The sequence below is a fragment of the Octodon degus genome, unplaced genomic scaffold (genome assembly GCF_000260255.1).
Source record: "Octodon degus isolate 3935 unplaced genomic scaffold, OctDeg1.0 scaffold00327, whole genome shotgun sequence".
NCBI lineage: Eukaryota > Metazoa > Chordata > Mammalia > Rodentia > Octodontidae > Octodon > Octodon degus.
This window is the reverse complement of record NW_004524903.1, coordinates 33,558-39,049: the sequence shown is the minus strand read 5'-3', so window position 1 is coordinate 39,049 and position 5,492 is coordinate 33,558.

The following is a 5,492-nucleotide window of genomic DNA, read 5'->3' as shown; positions in this document are numbered from 1 at the left end:
GTCAGCCATTTGCTTTAGCTTCTAGTTCATTTCTCTATGTCACCTATTAGCAATAATTCTCGAAGCTATTTGTAGTAGTCACCGAAATCTCACAATCAATATTTTTAAATAATGATGACAGTTTATTCTTGGCAATTTTGAATGATATCTTGTGTACATTTTTGTTCTATTTATAGGGTTTTACAAGCATCTTCTTCAGTCTCTAGTATATTTATATTTTATAAAATATTATTGCCTTCGTATAGTTGTAGTAAGTTTTGAAATTATGGTAAGATAAACATACAGGCACATTTTTGAAAAGAATAAACTATAATGCAACAAATTATCATGATATACTCACACTTTAGATTAAGAATAATATTAAAAGATTTTATGAAACAATCTTGCTATCAGAGGTCACATGTACCTTCTAACTCCCTTTCAGGAGCAATGAGTGTAAAATGTATCATCACACTTGAGTAATTACTCTCACATATTTATCTTAATTTACCTTAAAAATTAATTTGATGGACTGCCAAGATAGCTCAGGGGATTAACCCCCTGCTTAGGCAAGCACAGGGACTGAGGTTCGGTCCCCTGCACCACACACTATGCCAGCTCCACCCTTGAGGCACTGAACCTGCCCCTGAGACCCTGCATGGTGACACATGCCTGCAATCTGCACACGGGGGAGGATGAAAACAGGAGCATCACTATGAATCTGAGCTGCGTATGAGACTCTATATCAAATACATTTTAAAAAGAAATTAATTTGGTGAACTGGATTTAATCTCATTTTACAAATAATTTATTTTCCATGAAAAATGATCATACATTGGGGCCGGGGAGATGGCTCAGTAGGATAAACACTTCCCTGGCAAGCACAAGGGTTCGAGTTCAATGCCCGGTTCTGTGAGAAAAAAAAAGAAAAGAAAAAGAAAGAAAGAAAGAAAAAATAAAAGAAAAATTATCATACTTGGAACACAAATTCAAGACTTTAAAACTCTGAGTTCCTTTTGCTGCTTCTGGTTTTAGATTCTATCCCTATCTGGATTAGGAAGTTCCAAAGCCTTATCTTTAAGAAGCTGACATTGATTTCCTACTTTCTTTTTATTTGTACACTTTGCATGTGGTCTGGTTCTATATTCCTAAATATTTCATGAGTAATTAGAGAAAATATGAATTTTCCTGGTGGTGAAAAGCCCACACTTGATGGCTGAACAATGTGAGTTCATCTGCTACAAATTTAGCCAGAAACTTGCAATTTGACCTGAACAGAAATTTATTTTCACATAGATGATACTTTTATGATATTCTCAATTTAGTTCTTATTCTCAGTTATCAAGAATAACATTTTTTTTAAAGTCAAAATGTTTAGAATAAAACTCTAAAAAAGGACAACTACAAACAATGACAAAAGTGTCTAAATTTTTTGGTTAAGTAAAGTCCTTCATTTTACCCTTACACTTCTTTCAAAGGCCTTGGCATCTTCACTCATGCCTACATTTCTTGTAAATTCTAATGTCTACAATAGTTGTAGAACAAATGTAATCTGGAAGCTTTTTCACTTCAAGGCATTTTTAATGCATGAAAAATGTATTAACATATTTTACACATGTTGAAATGAAAGTTAACAGTGACTAGTCACTTAATGACCTCCGATGATTTTTCTGCGCTTTTGTCTTGCTTCTATTGTAAAAATAAATCCCATAATACATAATCAAAGGCAATGTTAGTGGGTTTTGGCAGAGGAAAACAGTAAATATAATAGAGGGTTGGCTTACTTTAGATGGAGAAATTGTTACATTTTTCAGAGTTTAAAGGTAATAACTCAGATTAGGAAAGATATTTAATTAAACTCCAAATGCTACAGACATTGAAGAGGCACTGGGAAAGTGTGACAAAAACTATAACAGTACAAGAATATGTAGAGGACTAAAATCAGTTCTCAGTGTGACCCTTTGGATGATGTCCAGGGGGAAGCCTTAGAATAGTATGTATTTCTAGTATCCTAGTTAAAAAATAAAGGATCGGAAGCATTCTTTGAATTTGAATGAATGATCTCTGTGTAAGAGTGCATGTGAGTGTGTGTGTGTGTGTGTGTGTGTGTGTGTATTGTCAAAGTGGAAAGTTGAAGGTCTTCAGTCATAGTTCTGTGTTACCGTCCAGGGCTCGCTACCCAATATTCAGTTTCATCTCATGAAACAATTTAGAAATGTTGAGCAACCTTGTCCTTGGCACAAGAAAATATAACTGGATAAATTATTCTTCTTTAAAAACCAAACATCTACTGTAAAGAAGTTAATAATAAATAATGCATAGACATTGGTTTCCCAATGATATGAAAAATACATTTTAAAATATACAGCCCTAAAAGATAAGATATAAATATAAAAATATACAGTCCAAGAAGTTTTCAGTCAAATCTATGATTCCGGGAATGAGTAATTGAAAAAGACCCTTTCAATAACAACTTTCTGAAACAATGGTCTACGTCCTTAGTTCCGTATATCTCTACACATCCTGAGTGATTTGTCCACAGAAAGAAGGCATTGCTTTCTTTTGTGGATTTAATAAGGGTTGTGACTTTTCCTTTCCGTTTCTAGGACATTATTAACTAACTCCAACTACCAAGACCGACATAACTAATTCCCCAAGGGAGAAGTTTAGAGGCAGCAGCAACCTCGGAGAGCAGCTAGTCCCTCTCCTCATTTACTTGAACCGAAGTCTGGCTGCCGCGCACAGCAAATGTAAAGCAAATGAGTAAATACACACCACAATGAAGCAGCTTCACCAAGCGAAGCGTACCCTCCTGCCCCCAATTTCATGGGAAAAGCTCCATGATTTCATTTGCTGGTTGAGCTTTAACTCTGTAGGGCTACCGCTCGGGCACGACTGCTGCTCTAAAACTGCTCTCTGCCTTTCTCAATGCTGATGCCACAGAAGGATGGTACACAATAGTTTAGATTTGCTTTCTTAGAGTTTTGCTTCCCTGACAATTCCCTGTAATGTGAATTTCTGCTTTGGGGAAGAATGTGTTTATGATGAGTCCTTTTAGAATTTAATTCCCAGCACATGTTAAAGCATGTAATGTCTCTATATATTATTTGTTTCAAAATAACTTACTGACATTACATTTTTTCAGAAGAATTTTTGCACTGTGTATTTCAATATGTTCTAATTAGAAATATCAATCAATCTGATTTACTGCTCAAGAGTAATGATCAGAGTGAATTAGTTACAATGTCTGAGGAACTTTATGAATATATTAATAATATAGTTCTGAATTATTTGAAACTTATTTTTCTCAGTCAGCAGGCTACTATTGAAATTACCAATGATATAGGAAATTAGTAGTAGCCTAAATTACCACTGCTTTGTAGCCAACAAGCCTGGCATTAGTTTGCTTTCATGGGGCTGGAACATAGCACTCAACACCTACATTCTAATGAAGTTTAACTTATGGCTGGCCAAACAGCTCAGTGGATTAAAACACCTGTAAGAAGGAGCAGGGACTAGGGATTTGATCCCCAGGCCTGCCTCTCTTAATCTGAGAGGACGATTAAGGCTGGGTGTGGTGGCACGTGCCTGCAATCCTAGCTCCTGGGAAACTGTAAAAAGGAGAATCACTAAGAATCCGATTTAGTAGTGAGACCCTGAACACCCTGTACACCTTTCCCTAAAATACAGGAAAAAAAAATAAAAAAAAATAAAAAATAAAAAAGTTTAACTTGACTCCTGGTTTCAGGTCATCCCTGCATCATTTTCTGTCTCCAGTGGAAAAAACATTTGGCAAGAAGAGTTAGTGGACTAAGGACATGCGCCTGGTGGTCTGGCTGCAAGGCGAGGGAGCAGTGTCAGGGAGGACTCTGCGACTCACCATGACACTGGCACACCACACTGAACTTACTGCTTTTCTTAATGAAATGCAACTCAACTGTCATAATTAAAAGTTATTGTATTAATAAATTGCAATCAATTGTAACAATGTTTATTTTCTTATGCAAATCTATATATAAATCAATGCAGAAAGATAATACAATTGGCATTACTCACAGTTGCGAAGAAGTACGCTCCTAAGTAAAGAGGTACGTTTGAATGCAATTTTGAATCCCCCTTCATTTTAGCATGGGGAAAATATCATGAGATGTAAGATGAGTTAGCAAACGGCCCTTTGTGGCCTTTCATGTTAGGTCTTATATTAAGGTCTTTAATTTTGCCAGATTAGCAGGACATAATGAAAAGTCTAATTGCCTTGAATTTCAAATATCCAACAACTAATGTTATTAAAATCTGCACATTCCATGGCATGCTTAGGATATATTCATTGTAAAAATATTTGTTTAGTTGAACTCAAATTTAAGTAGAAAATCTATATGTTATGATCGAGAAACCACACGCAATGCAGAGAATTCGTCTAAAGGCTTAAAATTTAATACCTGGCTCAGTTTCTAAGAAGCTCATGTCTATGAACCTACTAAAAATTCTTAAGCTCCAATTTGAACTTTTTTTTCCTTCAGTTGATATTCACTGCTAGAATTGACCCTGGATTTATCTTTCCTGAGTTGCCTCATCTCCAAACTATTCATAGAAGCTGACAAAAATAAAAAGAATTCCCCTTTGAATTGTATCTGGTAGAAAGACTCAGGCAGGGAAAAATAAAATTTGCTGAATCCTGAGGCAGCCTAGACACAAAGTATGAAGGAGCTCAGGGAAAAACATCAGATAGTCATAGTAAGCCCCTCTCAAATAAATAGACAAAATTTATCTAAAAAGTTATACAATTTCAAACCATCATGGATTTTAAAATATCAAAATTATCTTTTCAAGAGGATTTAATTTGATATCGCATTTGCAATAGAGAGTAGCATGGTCTTTATTTATTTATTTATTTTTTTAGTACTGGGAACTGAAATAAGAGCCTTGCATGTGAGAGATAAGAGCTCTGACACACGGCTAGGTCACCCAAAACATTTACAGGAATCCTGAAGAAAATCATGACCAGATTCTAAGCTCAGCAAAGAAGCCACAAAGGAAATTACATTTTAAAGTGATAAATAGGAAAGTAGATGCTGCAGAAATGTGAAGTAATGAGGGAAAGTTAAATTATTGATAGAGTATTAGTCTAAGAAATTTTGAAAAATTAAAAAAATGAGTAGAAAGAAAAAATAGGAAACACACAGATAATTCAGTTATTAAATAAAATGCTATAGGAGAGGATAAAGAATTCACAGTTAACAATTGGAAAGACACAAAAAAATTTACTTTTTCATGAAGTGATTAGTTTATATGACCAAAAGTATAGGATAATCCTTTAATTAAAATATGTATTACTGTTTATTATGCCAGTATTTTTTTTCTTTAAGACAATTGCTAACAAAATATTTAGAAATGTATATTTACATGTTTAGTTTAAAAGACAATAATGAGTTTATATTTATGTGAATATTTCTGAATTCCAAATAGATTTAGCGGGGCTGGAGAGATGGCTCAGTGGTCTAAAGCACCTACTT